The sequence below is a fragment of the Artemia sp. Qi Xiang Cuo genome, chromosome 1 (genome assembly GCF_049724085.1).
Source record: "Artemia sp. Qi Xiang Cuo chromosome 1, ASM4972408v1, whole genome shotgun sequence".
NCBI classification, from domain to species: domain Eukaryota; kingdom Metazoa; phylum Arthropoda; class Branchiopoda; order Anostraca; family Artemiidae; genus Artemia; species Artemia sp. Qi Xiang Cuo.
The window spans coordinates 93774632-93797316 of record NC_142794.1 but is presented as its reverse complement, the minus strand read 5'-3'; the positions used below and the strand labels follow the sequence as shown (position 1 = coordinate 93797316).

Sequence of the window (22685 nt, the reverse complement as noted above, 5' to 3'; positions counted from 1 at the left end):
GTATGGGGTTTTCGACTGCGAATATATTGGCGTGAAGAAATCGGCGTGTGGAGTGATTTTTGAATGCGCATTTCTACTGTTGACTACTGATCATCAAGACGTCTCTTGTTACCACTGTTATATAAATTATAATATGTATGCTTACAATGAAGAGAGGTGGCGCAGTACACTATACTTTATAAACAAAATAGGTTTATATAATAGAATGATTCTTCCATCCTATAACAAAGGGAAGGATTTATCCTACGTACAGGAGGAAGTCAGAGAGATATGCTGTTTTTTTTGGCGTAACAGCACTGTACACAAAAGGGAATGTGCCCACTGACACACTTTTAATCGAGAAATGCAAGTCAGATATACCATTATTCAACTTGGAAGATTTTAGTTGTGAGATATTTCCGAGTAAGATAAATAACCCAGAGGACGAGGTTCGTTTTTTTAGTAAATGGGTACCAATAGATATTCCTTCTCGGAATATGTGTGTGAGATATCCTAAGAAGAAGAAGAAGAAGAACAAACAAATCCCTGACATAGATTGGAGTCATACTGAGTGGATGACAAACAACGATGAATTTTACAATAGTCATTACACTCATGAGTATCCAACGGTCTTTTTAAAGACCACCAATTCTATAAACACTTCGTAACTATGGTAATTTGAATATTTTAGGTTCAATGTTTGAAGCTAGCTTCAGCTGAAGCTTAGGATAGTAGCGGACATCCTACTGTAGGGTTCATTTAATTTTCTTTCAACAAACTAGAGTTTACAGTAAAAAACCCTTATTAGCTCAGATTTTAAGGAAATAGTTTATTTTTTCGATCCAAAAATGGACTTGAGTTTCACATTTGAAACAGAGAATTGTATTTTCCATAATTTTCTTGCAAAAAACTAGAGTTTCTGAAAAGATATAATAAAGCCTTAAAAAGTATTATAATGGAGGCTCAGAGCCATCGGAGCGCTGTGTGTCCTTTGGGAGCCCAGAGAACCTTTGAGGACCGGGGTTTCCCTCGGGGCTGGGGTGGGGGGATCGGAGCCCTTTGGGGTTGTGGTATTCGACTTCACAACACTGTTCAAATGGAACTTGTGTAGTATAACGACCACAGAGTAACTTCGCTAATACCTGGGTGGGGGGGGGGGGAGTGGAGCCCTTTGGGGTTGTTGTAGGGCACCTCACAACACTGTTCAAATGGAACTTGTGTATTATAACGACCACCGACCCCATGCAACTGAACCCCTGTATAACCGAAACCCCGTATAACTGAACCTCCATTCTACTGAATCCTGGTGCAACTCGACCCCATTTAACTAATCCCCGTGTAACTGAATCCGCATGTAATTTAACCCTTGTGCAAGTCAACCATCGTGCAACTCAACTCCCCCAAAACACTTTTCAGCCATTTCTTGTTAATTTTTTTATTTCTAAACTATTTAAAATTGACAACACTGTGCAAATCATCACTTGTGTATTATACAGTACACATTCATCCCATTTCCTCCAAAACACATTTCAGTCATTTCTTGTTAAAATTATCCAATCACTAATTACCCCCTTTTTTTTCTCCACCTTCAAATATTCCTTTAGTACCTACGCAATTAGACTAAGTCATCGTCCCAGTTAACACTAAGATGTAAATTGAGTAATCCTATCGCAATAACTTTTTTAGAAAACCAACCAATCAAGTTATTATATTGGACTAACCACCAGCTTTCTCTAATCGACTGACACACAAAAAATCGATTTCATAATAAAAAACATGTCTGCCAACCCATGTAGAGTTCATTGTAATAGGCAAATGACCCTGATAAGGCATATTACGCAATCACTCGTCGGATCCATAGGCAAATGACCCTGGTAAGGCATATTACGCAATCACCTTCAGTAGTGCATTCTAGCATACTACTATAAACCTTTACTTTTAAGACGAACCGAAACAATAGTTACCATTCCTGAATTAGTGTCAAATGGCAATTTTTTTTTCGATAGGAAGTTTTTCCCAACGTGTTTATTAACTTTTGGTAACTATGGGCTATGGTTCTCACGTATAGTCCAGATCTATTCTTCCAAATGATGGCAGGCAAGAGGGATAAATCCTTCTCCATTTTAATCCGAAGGACCTCTCAGGAAAACATAGAAAATTTATGCCTTAGAATTAACAGGCATCCCCTGTCTCCAGTGGCTCATATGCAACTATATTGTACCATATAAATATCAAAAAGACGTTCCATTAAGTAATTAGTCATTGATTATATGTTCTAAATAATAACTTTCATTTTGTACGGATTATGGCATTGATGAAGCCAAAACTGCTGGGATTTTCAGGAATGAATAGCATTGTATATTGTGTTGTTCTTTGTTCTTTTTAGTAATATTGATTATTATTTTTTTGTAATATTTTACATATTTTTGGCTTTACATATTTTACATATTACATATTACATATTTTACATATTTTACATTACATTATTACATATTTTTGTAATATTTAATTTTTTGTAATATTATTTAGTAATATTGATCATTTTTTCGATATTATAATTAATAAATACACACTACTCGAAATAAAAATTGTCTTCGGTAAACTACCAATTGAGTTCTAGTCTTTGGAAGGTATGACTTCCAAAGTCTTGACTTTGAAACGGCTCCTTGACTTACATTAATCAAAAAAACTTTTTCCACAAAATAAGTTTTTCAAAGAAAAGTAACGAACTCCATTAAACAAAAAATGAGCAAAAATAAAATCAGATAATCTACCAAGCGCGAAACTACCACAAACCAACATCAATAAAATTTGCACTTTACTGAAAAAATATAGATGTTTATACTTTTATAACTTTAATAAATCAAATAATATTAACATTTTGATTGCTAAATATCAATGTACATTAAACTGACAATGCACATTCATTTGTATTTTTTTCAGTAAAGTCCAAATTTTGTTCTGGCCTTGGGAAGGCATAGGGGTTTTGAGCCCAACTTATGTTAATTTCTGCTCGTTTTGTGTTTGACTCGGTTATTTATTGCAATTTCTATTCGTTTTGGGTTTCATTTATTTATCAATGCTGATTTGTGGTAGTTTCACGCTTGGTTCATTATTTGATTTTATTTTTGCTCATTTTTGGTTCAATGGAGTTCTTTACTTTTCTTTGAAAAACTTGATTTTGTGGGAAAAGTTTTTTTAATTAATTTCTGTTCGTTTTATATTGACATAGTCTTTTCAGGGAAAAAGAAAATAATATCTTAAATCTTTTCGTTTTTTTAAGATTTATATTTTGGCCTGCTATTTGTATGCTGGAGAAAAATTTTCAGCAATTTTTAACAACATACACCCTTTTAAAAATATGGACACAAAATGTAGTGTTTAATTTAGTTTCATACCTCTCTAGTTGACCGGAAATGGAAAACTTGAAACCATTCTCAAAAAAATCTGTTAACTTTCTTTGATAGCTTGGATACACTTACGCTATTTTGATTTGGTTAAATTTGAAGAGCCGAAGTGGCCCCGAAAGTTTGAACATAATACCCTCAGTCGTTCTTGGAATACTGCTGAGATGCCTTATTGGGAATTTAGCATTAACACAGTGCATTTTGATTGAATCCTAAGGCAACATTTAGTTTTTAAACATAACGGGAAAATGGGAGGGGGGGCGTGGGAGGGGGATTAGTTGCCCTCCAATGATTTTCGACTATTAAAAAGTGCATCAGCCCTTTCTATATTCAATCGAATGAGCACTTTTCGAAGTTCCCACGACCACTCCTTCGATATGAAGCAGACTGGTCTAAACAACAACAACAACAAAAAATAGTACATTATACCCACATCGACCTTTACTATAAAATGCCAAGCCTTCAAATAACTTTCGACTATTAAAAAGAGCCCTAGGCCTTTCGATTTCCAATCGAATGAGCCCTTTTTGACTTTTTACGACAACGCTTTCTATAAACACCTTATATGCCCCCAGGGCATAAATTACAACCCTTGCCCTAAGGGCTGTTAGGGTGGTTGTCATTCTCTAAGACCTAATTTCCAGAACTTTCAACTACGTTAAACAAAATGGCTATCTCAAGATTTTGATTGAATGTATTTGGGGAAATGGTGGGCGTTAGAGGGGCGTTAGTCGCTCTCCAATCAGTGTCAACTGTTAAAAATGGGACTAGCCCTCTCAAATTCCAATCAACTGAGCCCTTTTGAAGTTTCTACGACAACACTTTCTATAAAAACCTTATATGCCCCCTGGGCATAACTTACAACCCTTGCCCTGAGGGCTGAGGGGGGTTGTCATCCTCAAAGACCTAATTTCCAGAACCTTCTACTACGTTGAACAAAATGGCTATCTGAAAATTTGGATTGAGTATTTTTGGAGGAATGGTGGGCGTGAGAGGGGGGTTAGTTACCCTCCAATCACTTTCGACTATTAAAAAAGGGCACTAGCCCTCTCAATTTCCAAGTGAATGAGCCCCTTTTGAAGTTTTATGACAACTGTATCTATAAAATCTTTATATGCCCCCAGGGCATAGCTTAGAGCCTTTGCCCTGGGTGCTCTGAGGGTTTGCCATCCTTAAATACATAATTTCCAGAACTTTCAACAGCGTTAAACAAAATGGCTATCTCTAAACTTTGATTGAATGTTTTTTGGGGAAATGACGGGCGTGAGAGGGGGTTAATTACTCTCCACTCACTTTCGACTATTAAAAAGGGCAATTTCAATTTCCGATCCAATGAGCCCTTTTTGACATTTCTACAACAACTTTCCATATAAACCTTACATGCCCCCAGGGCATAACTTACAACCCATGCAATGAGGGCTCTGAGGGAGTTATCATCCTAAAAAACCTAGTTTCTAGAACTTTCAACTACGTTGAACAAAATGGATATTTCAAAATTTTGATTGGATGTGTTTGGGAAAATGGTGGGCGTGAGAGGGGTGTTAGTAGCTCTCCAATCACTTTCAACTATTGAAAAAGGCACTTGCCCATTCAGTTTCCAATTGAATGAACCCTTTTGAAGTTTCTACGACAACACTTTCAACAAAAACCTTATATGCACCCCAGGGCATAACTTACAACCCTTGCCCTGAGGGCTGTGGGGGGGGGGAGGGTGTATCATCCTTAAAGACATAATTTCCCAAAATTTCAACTACGTTGAATAAAATGGTTATCTAAAAATTTTGATTGGATGTGTTTGGGGAAAAGGTGGGCGTGAGAGGGGGGTTAGTTGCCCTCAAATCACTTTCGACTATTAAAAAGGGTACTAGCCCTTTGAATTTCCAATCGAATGAGCCTATTGTCAAGTTTGTACGACAATGATTTCAATAAAATCTTTATATGCCCCCAGGGCATAACTTATAACCCTTGCCCTGAAGACTGTTGGGTGGTGTCCTGCTCAGAGGTATAATTTCCTGAACTTTGAACTGCGTGAAAAAAAATGGTTATCTCAAAAATTTTGATTGAATGTCTTTGGGGAGATGGTGTGCGTTGAAGGGGTGTTAGTTACCTTCCAATCACTGTCTTCGATTGAAAAGGGCACTAGTCATTTCAATTTCCATTGTAATGAGCCCTTTTTGAAGTTTCTACGACAACGCGTTCTATAAAAACCTTAGATGCCCCCAGGGCATAACTTACAACCCTTAGACCCGAGGGCCGAGGAGGAGGGGGGAAACCTAATTTCCTGAACTTTCTACTACGTCGAACAAAATATCTGGAAATTTTGATGGGATTTTTTTGGAGGAATGGTGGGCGTAAGGGGGGGGGGTCTAGTTACCCTCCAACCACTTTCGACTATTAAAAAGGGCACTAGCCCTCTCAATTTCCAGTTGAATGATCCCCTTTTTAAGTTTTACAATAACTCTATCTATAAAAACCTTATATACCCCAGGGCATAACTTACAGCCTTTGTCCTGGGTGCTTTATGGGTTTGTCATCCTTAAATGCATACTTTCCAGAACTTTAAACAACGTTAAACAAAATGGCTATCTCTAAACTTTGATTGAATGTTTTTTGGAAATGATGGGCGTGAGAGGGGGATTAATTACTCTCCACTCACTTTCGACTATTAAAAAGGGCAATTTCAATTTCCAATCAAATGAGCCCTTTTTGAAATTTCTACAACAACTTTCCATACAAACCTCACGTTCCCCCAGGGCATAACTTAAAACCCTTGCTCTGAGGGCTCTAAGGGGGTTATAATCCTAAAAGACCTAATTTCCTGAACTTTGAACTGCGTGGAACAAAATGGCTATCTCAAAGTCTTCATTGGATGTGTTTGGGAAAATGGTGGGCGTGAGAGGGGCGTTAGTCGCTCTCCAATCACTTTCAACTATTAAAAAAGGCACTAGCCCTCTCAATTTCCAATTGAACGAGCCCTTTTGAAATTTCTACGACAACGCTTTCAATAAAAACCTTATATAACCCCAAGGCATAACTTATAACCCTTGCCATGAGGGCTGTGGGGGTGGGGACGGGTTATCATCCTTAAAGACCTAACTTTAGAAACGTACGTTGAATAAAATGGCTATCTAAAAATTTGGATTGGATGTGTTTGGGGAAAAGTTGGGCGTGAGAGGGAGGTTAGTTGCCCTCAAATCACTTTTGACTATTAAAAAGGGCACTAGGCATTTGAATTTCCAATCGAATGAGCCCTTTTTTAAGTTTCTAAGACAATGATCAGAGGCAACGCTGTAGCGTTGCCTATAGTAAAGGCCATACGGCTCCAATGTTTATTATTATTTATTAATTTTTTTTCCCAGAGGCACTTCATATGGAAGGGGTCGTCGTAGAAGCTTCAAAGGGGGCTCATTCAATTGGAAATCGAAAGTTCTAGTGCCCTTTTGAATAGTCGAAAATGATTGGAGGGCAACTAACCCCCGCCCCCACGCACATCATTCCCCGAATCACATCCCAACAAAAGTTTTAGATAGCCATTTTGTTCAGCGTAGTTGATTTCCAGATAGAAAATATATTTTTGAGGAGGATACTCCCCCAAAACCCTCAGGGCAAGGGTTTTAAGTGTTGCCCTGGGGACATATAAGGTTTTTATAGAAGGCGTTGTCGTAGAAACTTCAAAACAGGCTCATTCGATTGTAAATTAAAGAGCTAGTGCCCTTTTCAATATTCGAAAGTGATTGGAGTGTGACTAGCCCCCCTCCCCCCCCCCCCACGCCCATCATTTCCCCAAACACATCCAATAAAAATTTTCAGATAGCCATTTTGTTCAGCGTAGTTGATTTCGAGAAAGAAAATATATCTTTGAGGAAGACACTCCCCCACAACCCTCAGGGGAAGGGTTTTGAGTTATGCCCTGGGGGCATATAAGGTTTTTATAGAAGGCGTTGTCGTAGAAACTTCAAAACCGGCTCATTCGATTGGAAATTAGAGGGCTATTGCCCTTTTTAATAGTAGAAAATGATTGGAGGGCAACTAGCCCCCCCGCAGGCCCATCATTACCCCAAAAACATCCAATCAAAATTTTGAGATAGCCATTTTGTTCAGCGTAGTTGATTTCCACATAGAAAATATATTTTTGAGGAGGATACTCCCCCACAACCCTCAGGGCAAGGGGTTTAAGTTATGCCCGGGGGGCATATAAGGTTTTTGTAGAAGATGTTGTCGTAGAAACTTCAAAACAGGCTCATTCGATTGGAAATTAAAGAGCTAGTGCCCTTTTTAATATTTGAAAGTGATTGGAGTGTAACTAGCCCCCCTCACCCCCCCCCCCATGCCCATCATTTCCCCAAACACATCCAATCAAAATTTTCAGATAGCCTTTTTTTCAGCGTAGTTGCTTTCCAGATAGTAAATATATTTTTGAGGAGGATACTCGCCCACAACCCTCAGGGCAAGGGTTTTAAGTTATGCCCTAGGGGCATATAAGTTTTTTATAGAAGGCGTTGTCGTAGAAACTTTAAAACAGGCTTATTCCATTGGAAATGAAAGAACTAGGGCCCTTTTTAATAGTCCAAAATGATTGGAGGGCAACTAGCCCCCCCCCTTTCACGCCCATCATTCCCCCAAACACATCCAATCAAAATTTGAGAAAGCCATTTTGTTCAGCGTAGTTGATTTCCAGATAGAAAATATATTTTTGAGGAGGATACTCCCCCACAACCCTCAGGGCAAGGGTTTTAAGTTATGCCCGGGGGGCATATAAGGTTTTTATAGAAGGGGTTGTCGTAGAAACTTCAAAACAGGCTCATTCGATTGGAAAATAAAGTGCTAGTGCCCTTTTTAATAGTGGAAAGTGATTGGAGTGTAACTAGCCCCCTCCCCTCCCCCACGCCCATCATTTCCTCAAACACATCCAATCAAAATTTTCAGATAGCTATTTGGTTCAGCGTAGTTGATTTCCACATAGAAAATATATTTTTGAGGAGGACACTCCCCCAAAACCCTCAGGGCAAGGGTTTTAAGTTATGCCCTGGGGGCATATAGTGTTTTTATAGAAAGCGTTGTCGTAGAAACTTCAAAACAGGCTCAATCGATTGGAAACTAAAGGGCTAGTGTCCTTTTTAATAGTCGAAAGTGATTAGAATGTAACTAGCCCCCTCCCCCCCACTCCCGTCATTTCCCCAAACACATCCAATCAAAATTTTGAGATAGCCATTTTGTTCAGCGTATTTGTTTTCCAGATTGAAAATATATTTTTGAGGAGGACACTCCCCCACAACCCTCAAGGAGCAAGGGTTTTTAAGTTATAGCCCCTGGGGGCATGTAAGGTTTTTATTAAAGGTGTTGTCGTAAAAACTTCAAAACAGGCTCATTTGATTGGAAATTAAAGGGCTAGTGCCCTTTTTAATAGTCGAAAGTGATTAGAGGGCAACTAGCCCCCCCCCTCAAGCCCCCCTTTTCCCTACATATATCCATTCAAACTTTTGAGATAGTCATTTTGTTCAGCATAGTGCATTTCCAGAGTGAAGATATGTTTTTGAGGAGGACACTCCCCCACAACCCTCAGGGCAAGAGTTTTAAGTTATGCCTTTGGGGCATATAAGGTTTTTATAGAAGGTGTTGTTGTAGAAACTTCAAAACATGAACATTCAATTGGAAATTCAAAGGGCTAATGCCCTTTTTAATAGTCGAAAGTGATTGGAGGGCAACTAGCCCCCCCTCCGACGCCCATCATTCCCCCAAACACATCCAATCAAAATTTGTAGATAGCCATATTGTTCAGCGTAGTTGATTTCCAGATAGAAAATATATTTTTGAGGAGGACATTCCCCCACAACCCTGGGGGCATATAAGGTTTTTATAGAAGGCGGTGTCGTAGAAACTTAAAAAAAGGCTAATTCGATTGGAAATTCAAAGGGCTAGTGCCCTTTTTAATAGTCGAAAGTGATTTGAGAGCAACTAGCCCCCCTCTCACGCCCACCTTTTCCAAAACACATCCAATTAAAATTTTAAGACAGCTATTTTATTAAACGTAGTTTTAAGTTCTGGAAATTAGGTCTTTGAGGATTACAACTCCCCCAAAGCCCTCAGGGCAAGAGTTGTAAATTAAGGATTCTCCGAATCCTTCATATTATTTCTTATGGAAGGGATGCTCGTATAAACTTTAGAGAGAGCTCATTTGATTGAAAATTGAAAATTCTTGTTCACTTTTTAAGTGTCAAAAGAGATTGAAGGGCAACTAGCCCCTCTCCCACCTCCACGCCCTAAATGCATCAGATAAAAATTTTGAGATAGACATTTTGTTAAAATAGTTCAAAGTTCTGATAAAAAAAAACTCCGGTGTCGACACAGCCCACCAGGGCCAGGGGTAGGCGTTGTAAGTTATGCCCTGGGGCATAACTTATTAAGGGGGGTTTATAACTTGTGGGAAGTTTTTTGTATGGGAAAAACACATAGGAAATCTATTATAATTTTCCAATTATAAGGTTAAAATACATACTCTATGATAGATGCAAAATTACTTTGGCAGACAAATTCCTATTAAGGTCAATTCAAAACAGTCGTGATCCCTTTGTGTCAGCAAGTGAAATGGTCTAAAACCCCTTATTGGAGCTATTTTTTCAATCCATTCTTTGTTGTCAATAGCTGTCCACAAGTTATGCAAGCTGTCTATTGTCCATATATAAGGTTTTTATCAAAGAGGTAATCGTATAGACTTTGAAAAAAGCCTCATTCGATTTAAATCGAAAGTTCTACATCCGTTTTTTAAAGTCAAGAATAATCGGACAGTAAGAACCCCTCCATGCCATAAAAACTTGAAACTTTTTGCAATCAAAAACGAACAAAAATTAATTAAAAAAAAACTTTCCGAAAAATAAGTTTTTCAAAGAAAAGTAAAGGCCCTTTTAAACTTAACCCCAGCAGATAAAAATACCTGTTATAATTAAAACTTAAAACGACCAGAAATTATTATTAAAGAATAAATAAAACCCAAAACGAAGCGAAATTAAATAAACAATCATAACAAAAAACATACAACAATTAATAACATAAATGAATAAATAGATCTTAAAGCGAGTAATGATTGGATTGAATATGAAAATCAAGCTTAAAACAAAACAAACATTTTGCTATTAAAGTATAAATGAAACTTAAAACGAACAGAAATTAAATAAACAATGTAAATGAATAAATAAATCTTAAAACGAGTGAAACTTAAATTGAATATGCAAATCAAGTTTGAATCGAATAAAAATAACTACAAACAAGAGTTTGGGTATTGTCTCACTGCAGAAGCCTGAAACCTACTGCGTCATTGGCGCTTTACTGAAAACGAATTATATTACAAATGTTTTCTTTTGTACTTAATACTGAAAATAAATATTAAAATTACAGTAAAATTTTGGACTGATGAGCTTTTACCAATTAATATCATTATGCATCAAATATTCAGTTTAATTTATTAGTTCTTTCCAAGATTGGTCAAGACAAATATAGTTTCACTACAAGCAAAATTTGGATGCTTCCCCCTTCTTTAAATGTAAAAACCTAAAGCCTTCTGCGTCATTGGTGCTTCACTGAAAAAAATTACTCGCATATTGCAAATTTATTCTTTTCCAGTTCTTACAGTATTGAAAATTAAAGTGCAAATTACAGTGAAAAAAAAATCTTGAACTGATGGATATTTCAGCAATTAATATCATTATATGTCTAACGTTAATGTTGATTTTGTTTATACTTTCCAAGACTGTTCCAGACTCATATAGTTTTGCCATTTTTTTTAACTCTACCATTTTTTGTAACTAATCGTGTTAGTTTGTTATGAAAACTTTCTATGGCTTCTAGGCATTTCCATTTGAGCGGAAAACTGCACCTCAAACTTTGTGGAACATGCATTTTCTTGCATTAAACACCAAAATACAATAAAATGTCAAGTTTCGGAGTGTTCCACCACTCGCCTGCAAGTGCCATTCATATTTTTGAATCTGCATGGTCAATTTAGGGAGTGGAGGGTAGGCTAATTCTCGTAGCAGCCCCATTCCGTCGTGGTATGGTTCACATTTTCAACACCTGGCGTCCGGACTATCATAAAATCTACCAAGCATACAACTACCCCAAATCAGTATCAATAAATAAATGAAACCCAAAACGAACAAAAATTAAAATAAAAATAAAAATAAAATTAAAATAAACTTAAGACGAGCATAGATTAATGTGAGTAGGGTTCAAAACCCCTATGCTTTCTAAAGACCAGAATATAATTTGTACTTTACTGAACAAAAAATTCAAATGAGTTTACTGAAAAAAAAATGTGCATTGTCATTTTAATATAAATATGCTGATTTTAATTCCCTAAAATCTTAATTAATTTTTGATTTCTTAAAGTTACAAAACTGAAAATATTTCAAAGAATTGTTTTCAGTAAACCGCCAATGACGCAGTAGGTTTTAGGCTTCTGTAGTGAGACGATACCCAAACTCTTGTTTGTAGTTATTTTTATTCGATTCAAACAAGGTTTGCATATTCAATTTAAGTTTCACTCGTTTTAAGATTTATTTATTCATTTACATTAATATATATTGTATGTTTGTTCGCATTCATTGTTTATTAAATTTCTGTTTGGCTTAAGTTTCTTTTAAATTAAGTTTAATTTATTTATTCATTTACATTGTTTATTTAATTTCTGTTCGTTTTAAGTTTCATTTATACTTTAATAGCTGTCTAATGGCCACATTTCTTTTTAGAGCATTTCTTGTTTTGAGCTGTAAGTTATTATTAGCCATAAAATCAGTGGAAAAAGAAAGAAAATAATCGTAATAACCCAAATTACTGAAAAGATTTATTGAAATGCAGTTTGACAGTTTAATTTATATTGATATTAGTTCCTTAAAGTATTCGCAAGTTTATATTTAATAATTTTATAAAAGACAAAATGTTAGAAATATATTTTGTTTTGGGTCGAATGGAAATGATTTTCCGGTCTATAGAAGGTATAAGGGGAGCCATCCCTGCTCCTTTTTGTGGTATTCTCTGTTCGTTTCAAGATTGGCATAATCATTTATTCTAATTTCTGTTCATTTTGGGTGTTACTTGTTTATTTAATGCAGGTTTAGGTTCGTTCTAATTTTGAATCATTTTTTGACTCTATTCATCTCGTTTTAAGTTTAACATAGCTCTTTACCTGCCGTTGCAAAGATTTATTTGTAGAAAAAGTTTTTTGAAAATTGATTTCTGTTCGTTTCTTATGACATATTTTTTTGGGGGGGGGGGGGGGGGGTAAAAAAAAAAAATATTACTAAAGCATTTTTCGGTTCGTCTCCTTAAAAATAAAGATTTTGGCTTGCTATATGTATATTGAACCAAATTTTGCAACTATTTTTGTTTTATTTGTACTATAGAGCATTGGATGGATGGGAACATGGAATATTATTCCGATAAATTGACTAAAATTCTGCACAGTCTTTAAGCTTCTATAAGGTCGAAACCACTCTGACCCCCATACCAATTGAATGATTTAGTGAGAACTTCGGACGGCTCGCCAGGGCAGTCTCTGGGCCGTTTTGGTGTGGTTGAAAGTTATTTAAACTTGATCCTTTAGAGGAAGTAAAAGTTGTAACAAGATTTCCGTAGGTGAACCTGCGGAAGGATCATTGGGGTTCGGTGAGCGAGAAGATGCCTCTCGGCCCCTGTGGTAAGTAGTTTTTCTAATCGTTGGTATTGATACACGTTCCAGTCTTTGAGGTGTACAATTAGGCTACCACCTGTGAGGAGCAGCCCTGTGCAGCATCATACACGGGAAATTCGTTGAACAGAGGAGGGCTCAGTGGATTCTTGAGAGGCTGTTATTACGATAGAATGCTTCAAGGTTTGGTTCGTCACTATTTTAAAAATCGATGGGTGTTATGTTATAGCCCTAAGCACAGACAAATGTTAATCAGCTGTCCCCTTCAAGACCCTTTAAGGGTTTTAAGTTAATTCAATTAGGCGTTCTTGAGGTATCGCAGATAAACCCTTTTAATAACTTTGCTTGATTGATGTGCTTCGAAATACCCCTCAATATTCCTGACAATTTTAACTGAATACCATTATGGGTTCTTTAGATAATAGATATAAGTTATTTGGACTATCTAGGTGCAGACAAAGTCTTTTGATTAAGCTTAACAGCACTCTCAACAGGTATTGAAAGTTTCAACTCTTAGAATTTCCAGGATATTGCAGATAAGACCTTTTGAAAACCTTGATGCACATGGTTTCTTTTGATTTAGATCAATATCTCCCTCAACAAGCCCCGAAAATTTCTACTTAATAAATCTAGCCATTCCTTACATAATACAGATACGTCTTTTGACAACATTGCTTTTCTAGTAGTTCGTGGTAACGAGCAGTAAGTAAGGAGCGATGCGGCTCAGTAGTAACCGAAGCTCTATGAACATCAAAAGAATCGAATTTTAGAACAAAGTTCAAAATATGTAAAATTCATCAAATTCAATGGTGCCTATCAAAAGTTACGAGCTTAACAAAATTTGCCCAATTTTTGAAAAAAAGGGGAAACGCCCCCAAAACCTCAAGTGATCTTAATAAAAATAACTCCATTAGATTAAGAATACTAGAGGACCCTACTGTAAAGGTTTCAAGCTCCTATGTATAAAAATGAGGAATTTTGCATTTTTTACCAGAAGAAAAATCACGAATGCGCTTTTATTTGTTGTTTTTGTTCTTGTTTCCCCCCCCCCCCGGGGTGATCATATGGAACCAGTGATCGTAGAAGATCGGGAGAGGACTCATTTGATCGAAAATCCAAAGTTCTAACGCCCTTTTTAAGGGACCAAAAATTACATAGGAGAATCTTTCCATAGAGGAATTTTCATGGGCGAAGGGTATGTTCCATGAAGGGGGAGCCGGGTCCCCCAGAACTATTTAAAAAACGATAAGAAATTAAATTAAAAAAACAAGTTTTTTTTTAATGAAAGTAAGGACCAACATTAGAACTTAAAACAAGCAGAAATTACTACGTAAACGAGAGGGGTCGCTCCCTCGTCAATATCTCACCTTTTATGCGACTGTTTTTTAGTACTATTAAAAGAGCTGTTTATTCTAATTAATTGGTCTTTGTGATTCAGGAGTAATTCTTATGGATTTGGGGCAAAATTCAAACTTTAGAGCGAGTTATTGAGTAGGGGCGCCCCCATCACATACGTAATAATTTGTTTTCGCTTTAAATTTTAATGCTGCTGTTTACTTTCTGTTGAAAAACTTGTTTTTTTTAATTTAATAGCACTATAAAACCAAAAATTTTCTTTTTTACCTTTCTTGTTTTCCTTTTGGTTCAGTTCCATCTTAATTGAAATTAATCTGGGGTAGCCAATCCCTCCAGTCAACTTTTTTCTATGGTTTTTTTCTAAGCCAACTTTTTTCTTAACAAATGAGAAAAAAAAGTAAAAGTGTCTGACAATTTTTAGGCCCCTTTATAGAGTTCTCGTGCCCTAAACTCTGTTGAAACTCTTACAGGAAAAAGAGTCTTTTGGACCGCTTCTGAGCCCCTTTGCCTCCTTTACCCAAAGATGGGGAAAAGGGTTGAGATTATATCGCCGATGTCTCCAAAAAAGTGTAGTGCTGCCGAGGAGGTTGGAAGGATGGATAAATATGGCATTTTGTCCTTGGAAGTATTGAGGAATGTAGCTGCTCGATATTAACTGCTATTAAAATAACATTTAAACCTTTTTTTGTTTATTATTTTAAATAAAGTAGAAAAAAAAACTGGTGCAAAACCAAAGGCACATTTCTACTTCTAGGTTTAAAAGCATGTCGTATGTGACGCTATTGCAAGCTTCTAAATAACTTCTGCATCTTCAGGTCTCTTGTTCAGGTCTTCTTGTCTTTTGTCTATTTAATCATTTTCGCAAATAAAATTTCTTTCAAAGGTCAGGTCATTGTGAAGTATTGAAAAATGAGCTCGATTTAAGGTTTCCAAATTCACCAAGGCAGCATACTCCTAGGACCTTATACCTTATATGCAACAAATTCAAAATTAACGAAGTAATTTTTAGGTGAAGAAATTTGTTTATGAAAGAGGGGAGGTTAGAGATTAAGCATAGATAGTAGCATCATATATGTTTAATAAATAAATAGAGTAAACAAAATTAATTACCTTGACGTTTTCTATCCTATTAGAATAGATGGGGAATTTATTATAATGTTTTGTACTTTATTCAGGTGATTTGCGTTTTTTTGCTTATTTTTTAATTTTTCTTCACAGGTGGAAATTCTTCAGTGCTGAGCCAAAAAAAGATTTATGGCAAACAATTTACGGCTTTATAACAGATAAAAAAACTTAAAAATAAATTTGTTCAACATCTGTCGGAAAAAATGATACCAGGTGAAACTTTTAGTATAGCTATTTTTTATTTAATATTCACAGGAAAAGAAGATATGATTTACGACGTTCCTAAAAAAAAGACACTAGATAATAACTCTAATGACACTGAAGTTACTACTAAACACTTCGTGGTAACGAACAAAAGAGCGACCCAGCTGAATATTAACCGAAATTCTAAAAAACAAACTTTCGATACCAAAAGATAGGACTACATCAAAAGAATCGGATTTTTATGCTGATATAAAAATATGTAAGTTTCATCAACTTGAGTCTTGCCCATCAGTAGTTACGAGCCTGAGAAAATTTGCCTTGTTTTCAAAACAAGGAAAAAACTCCGCCTAAACCTCATGGAATCTTAATGAAAATCACACCATCAGATTCAGCGTATCAGAGAACCCTACTGCCGAGGTTTCAAGCTCTTATCTACATAAATGCAATATTTTGTATTTTTTTGCCAGAAGAATGATCACGGATGCGTGTTTATTTGCTTTTCTTTTTCCCAGGGGTATTATGTATCGACCCAGTGGTCCTAAAATGTCACGAGAGGGCTCACTCAAACGGAAGTAGAATGCTAATAATGAATTTGCGTAGACATATAGCAATTTGAAATATCATATGGATTTTGCGTAGACATATAGCAATTTGAAATATCATATGGATTTTGCGTAGACATATAGCAATTTGAAATATCATATGGAATTTGCGTAGACCTATAGCAATTTGACATATCATATGGAATTTGCTTGAAGCTATATACTTTGCGTACGTCCCTGTACCAAACAGGTTTTTTTCTGATAGTCCTATTCTACTGGGCATTACACTCTTTCTTTGCCAAGAGATTTACGCAATATAAGGACAAGTTTTCCTGACGTAGATTTCTAGTTCCTGATATACAAGTTTGTTTTTTTTTAGGTTAAATCCGTGATCATTCATCTGTAAGTTGATTAGTAGGTTTTTTTTTTTTAAACTTGGCTAATAGGTTTTTAAACCTATTACTACGAACGCTACATGCATTCCATTTTTGGAACTAGGAGCGAGATTGTGGGACGCTATCAGACTGGTTTCGTTTCATGGGTTCATTAATAGAAGGACTAATGTTTTTGAAAAGGGGTAATTACTTCTTTAGTTTACGAGATTTGCGAATTATTTGCGAAAAGATATTTGCGTAAAGGTATTGCGATGGTTAAGAATGCCTCACGGGTAATTAAAGAATGGGATGCTTGCATCAACAATACAAAGAATATGCTATTATACTTAATAGATTTGACGCTTACAAGATACATTGCTAGAAGGTATTCAATAGCTTAATTGAAAAGTAACGATAGAATGACATTGTGACTTGACCTAGCTTTACCTCGCCGATGTGGTCTGTATAATACATAAGTAACGTTTGAAAAGTATTGTCAATTTAAAAAGAAATGGCTGAAAAGTGTTTTGAGGGGGATGGGTTGCATGGAGGGTTGAGTTGCACGAGGGTTCAGTTAAAGGGGATACAGTTGCACGGGGGTTTTGGTTATACAGGGGTTCAGTTACGAGGGGGATTCAGTTGCACGGGGGTTGAGTTAAATGGGAATTGAGTTGCACGGGGGTTCAGTTAAAGGGGATACAGTTGCACGGGGGGTTTCGGTTATACAGGGGTTCAGTTACAAGGGGGATTCAGTTGCACAGGGGTTGAGTTAAATGGGAATTGAGTTCCACGAGAGTAGTGCTTTGTCGTGGTTTAGCCGTGAGGTCCCTTACCACAACCCCAACGGGCTCCGCGCCCCCCACCCCCACCCCGCAGGACCCCCCCCGGTCCTCAAAGGGTCTCAAGGCCCCCCAAGGGGCCGGGGTTTACCGTGTAACTTTTACATTCTCTTGATTTTTCAAATTTCCGTTTGAAGGACTCTGTTGTTTTAAGCCAGTGTGATTTTTTCTTTACATGGTGTTCGTTCAAAAAAGCGAGAATTTCTGTTAAATAAATAATTCTTATATTTTTTCCGTTCAATTGAAGGCGAGGATTTCTGTTAAATAAATAATTGTTATACCTTTTAAAATGACTTCACGGGGTTTGAGGGGGCTCTGTTGTTTTAAGCCATTTGATTTTTTCTTTACATGGTGTTCGTTCAAAAAGTGAGGATATTCCGCGTGATTTTTTTGGGAAGTTTAATGAATTTATTAGTTACCGAGAGTTCAATGAGTCCTCCCCTCAATGACTTCCAGGGGTTTTATGACTCCTCCTCACAATGAATTCAGATGGTTTTAGGACTCATCCCCTAGCCATAACTCCATTCAACCTTGAGCGAAGATATAAAAGTTTGATGAAGTATTTTTCTGCTTAACAACTACATTAATAACTTCCAAGATGATAGGACTTATTTTTTAATTTAATTGGGAATGAAAAGTCGAAGTCTAACATAAAGAAAAAGGTATTTCGGAGGGGGGTAGCTAACTTCATATACGGGATAATTTCCATTCGTCTTAGTTTTTTAACGATGCTCCTTATTTCTAGATGAAAATTCTTATTTTTTAATTTAATTTGGAATGAAAAGTAAAAGTCTAACATAAAGAACAAGTTATTTTGGAGTGGGTAGCTAACTTCATATACGGGATAATTTCCATTCGTCTTAGTTTTTAACGATGCTCCTTATTTCTAGTTGAAAATGCTTATTTTTTAATTTAATTTGGAATGAAAAGTCAAAGTCTAACATAAAGAACAAGGTATTTCGGAGGGGGTAGCTAACTTCATCTACGGGATAATTTCCATTCGTCTTAGTTTTTAACGATGCTCCTTATTTCTAGTTGAAAAACATTATACTTCATTCTTTTTATTCTAACTTAACTTCTAGGAATAGGACTTCATTCCATCGGCTAAATTAGTTTATTCATCTATAACGGTGAACAAAAAAGAATATTAATTCTCCATATTCTTCTGGTCATGCACCCATTCCTCCTTCTCTCTTCTTCTTCTTGAGTTCCACGAGAGTAGTGCTTTGTCGTGGTTTAGCCGTGAGGTACCTTACCACAACCCCAAAGGGCTCCGATCCCCCCACAGCAACCCCGAAGGGACCCCCCCGGTCCTCAAAGGTTCTCTAGGCTCCCAAAGGAGCCATGTTTTACCTTGTAACTTTTAAATTATCGTGCATTTCAAAGTTACGTTTGAAGCACTCTGTTGTTTTTAGCCCGTGTGATTTTTTCTTTAAATGGTGTTCGTTAAAAAAAGCGAGAATTTCTGTTAAATAAATATTTCCTATATTTTTTTCATTCAATTGAAGGCGAGGATTTCTGTTAAATAAACAATTGTTATACCTTTTAAAATGACTTCACGGGGTTTGAGGGGGCTCTGTTCTTTTAAGCCATTTGATTTTTTCTTTACATGGTGTTCGTTCAAAAAGTGAGGATATTCCGCGTGATTTTTTTGGGAAGTTTAATGAATTTATAGTTACCGAGAGTTCAAATACTCCTCCCCTCAATGACTTCCAGGGGTTTTATGACTCCTCCTCACAATGAATTCAGATGGTTTTAGGACTCATCCTCCTAGCCATAACTACATTCAACCTTGAGCGAAGATATAAAAGTTTGATGAAGTATTTTTCTGCTTAACAACTACATTAATAACTTCCAAGATGATAGGACTTATTAGTTTATTTAATTGGGAATGAAAAGTCAAATTATAACATAAAGAACAAGGTATTTCGGAGGGGATAGCTAACTTCATATACGGGATAATTTCCATTCGTCTTAGTTTTTGACGATGCTCCTTATTTCTAGTTGAAAATGCTTATTTTTTAATTTAATTGGGAATGAAAAGTCAAAGTCTAACATAAAGAACAAGGTATTTTGGAGGGGGTCGCTAACTTTATATACGGGATAATTTCCATTCGTCTTAGTTTTTAACGATGCTCCTTATTTCTAGTTGAAAATCCTTATTTTTTAATTTAATTTGGAATGAAAAGTAAAAGTCTAACATAAAGAACAAGGTATTTCGGAGAGGGTAGCTCACTTCATCAACGGGATAATTTCCATTCGTCTTAGTTTTTAACGATGCTCCTTATTTCTAGTTGAAAAACATTATACTTCATTCTTTTTATTCTAACTTAACTTCTAGGAATATGACTTCATTCCATCGGCTAAATTAGTTTATTCATGTATAACGGTGAACAAAAAAAGACTATTAATTCTCCATATTCTTCTGGTCATTCTCCCATTCCTCCTTCTCTCTTCTTCTTCTGATTGCATCAGTGAATTTCAAGAGGTTTATCCGATATTGGAATGCAGTTTTTAGAATTTGCCATTGAAGATGTATCGCTCGTGGAACTTATTTTTAGCCTCAGGTTCTTTACAGGGTTTCTGTCTTCTTCATTACCATCTATCTTTCCTTTTTCAACCGACCACTTCGTTTCCGTAGCCTCAGAGTTTCTAAGTTTTCTTTTCAGCTTTTGCTGGGTTTTCCGGTTTTTCTTTTCTACTTTTCCTATAAGTGCTTCATCTTTCATATCAAGTGGAATTTCCTTCTTTGGTTCGCTTATTTCACACTTGGAATGAAAGTCCACTTCGTCATAACGAGGATGTAAAGATCCTGATGCAAGCAGAGCACAGGACTTTAACTCACTTTCTGTTAGTTTGTTTATCACTATTGTAAAGGACTTCAATTGTCTCCGAATTCCAGGTATTTAAGCGAGGCTAATGAAACATCTTTCTGTCATTTTTTATTTCCTGAAATGGAAACAGAGATCATTGAAATATTGATCTTTTTCTGCATTGCCAAAAAATATTGCATTCAAAATTCTTTACAGTCTCATGAAATGTAATCAAACAAATATAAAAGATTTTTCAACTAAAGTAAGGAGCAAGTTTAAAACTTATAACAGATTGAAGCTACTTTGTATATAAGGGAGGTACCCCCAATTTTCTTTAAAAAATTTGGAAAAAAAGCCAACTTCACAATAAAGAGTAAGGAGTTAAGGATGAGACAGACTTTTGATCTTTTACATAATTAAATAAATAAATAAAAAAAAAAAACTTGCGAATATTTTCATTCTAACTTAACTTGTAGGAAATAATCGAGTCAAACTCAAAACGAGCAAATCTCCTATGTCTTCCCAATTTAATTTTCTTTCATATGAATACTTTTCATTTTAAACTTAAAATATGCTAAATTCTTGATTTTCATTCTAACTTAACTTGTAGGAAATAATCGAGTCAAACTCAAAACGAGCAGAAATTAACATAAGTTGGGTGCAAAATCCCCTTTTCAATTGCGAATTTTCTTTAAAAATTTGGAAAAAAACAATTAGCTGGGATGCCAAATGGACAATTTTAGTGGCTTTTGGACACTTTTTTACTTTGAAGGACACTGGGACACTATTGAGTCAAAAAAGGCAACTTTTTGAAAAAAAAGGACACTTTTTGGAAATTTTCCAAAATCAAAACCAAATGGCTTTATTTTCTTCTTTTTTTTGACTGCTTTTAATTTGTACTTTACTTTTAGGCTTTGGTAACGGCTTACACACACACACACACACACACACGCACGCACACACACACACACACACACACAGATATCTTTTGATCCTAAGCTTTAAATTACTTGATTAGATATCTTAGCGTTTTAAAGATGAAATTTGAGTCGCATATGCTTGAGTGGGTCGCATATGCTTGAGATATTAGACGTTTTGAATCTGATAAGAATAAAAATTCTTGTTTTAGATGTTAATATATTCAGTTTCTTTAGTATATAATGTAGTTTCAATTTGGATTTTTAAACAGTTTTGAATATCCATTCTATCAATATAAGTTCAAAGATGTATGGCGTTTTTGACTGTGAGTACATTGGCGTGAAGAAATCAGCGTGTGGTGTGATTTTTGAATGCTCATTTCTACTGTTGACTACTGATCTTCAAGAGGTCTCTTGTTATCACTGGTTTATAAACTATTATATGTATGCGTACAATGAAGAGAGCTGGCGGAGTACACTTTACTTTATAAACAAAATGGGTTCGTATAATAGAATGATTCATCCATCCTATAACAAAGGGAAGGATTTATCCTACGTTCAGGAGGAAGTTAGAGAGATATGCTGTTTTTTGGCGTAACTGCACTGTATGCAAAAGGGAATGTACCCTCTGACAAACTTTTAATTGAGAAATGCAAGTCAGATATACCATTATTCAACTTGGAAGATTTTGGTTGTGAGAAATTTCCGGGTAAGATACACAACCCAGAGGACGAAGTTCGATTTTTTAGTAAATGGGTACCAATACATATTCCTTCTCGGAATATGTGTGTCAGATATCCTAAGAAGAAGAAGAAGAAGAACAAGCAAGTCCCTAATATAGATTGGAATCATACTGAGTGGATGACAAACAATGATGAATTATTACAATAGTCATCACGCTCATGACTAACCAACGGTCTTTTTAAAGACCACCAATTCTATAAACACTTCGTAACTATGGTAATATGAATCTTTAAGTTCAATGTTTGAAACTAGCTTCAGCTGAAGCTTAGGATATTAGCGGACATCCTACTGTAGGGCTCATTTGAATGACAATTAAAAGTTCTAGTGCTCTGTTTAAGTGACCAAAAAAAACTGAAGGGGCAACTATGCTCCATTCAATGTTCAATTTCCCCAAAGTTACACAATCCAAATTTTTAGAAAGCCATTTTGTTCAGCATAGTCAAAATATCTAATAATTATGTCAGAAATGTGTGTGTGTGTGTGTGTGTGTGTGTGTGTGTGTGTGTGTGTGTGTGTGTGTGTGTGTGTGTGTGTGTGTGTGTGTGTGTGTGTGTGTGTGTGTGTGTGTGTGTGTGTGTGTGTGTGTGTGTGTGTGTGTGTGTGTGTGTGTGTGTGTGTGTGTGTGTGTGTGTGTGTGTGTGTGTGTGTGTGTGTGTGTGTGTGTGTGTGTGTGTGTGTGTGTGTGTGTGTGTGTGTGTGTGTGTGT

At 36.1% G+C, this 22685-nt stretch overlaps 1 protein-coding gene across 2 annotated transcripts in view; it reads right to left on the bottom strand.

The window, feature by feature from the left end:
• LOC148956940 (uncharacterized) overlaps positions 1–15651 on the bottom strand; it is an 80538-nt gene extending 64887 nt beyond the window's left edge. Inside the window, exon 1 of one of the 2 annotated variants that reach the window (XM_089096911.1) lies at positions 15532–15651. The gene's annotated coding sequence lies outside the window, so the exon portion shown is untranslated. The remainder of the gene's footprint in view (positions 1–15531) is intronic. The other variant, XM_089096902.1, reaches the window with a different exon arrangement.
• Positions 15652–22685: the final 7034 nt, after the last annotated feature.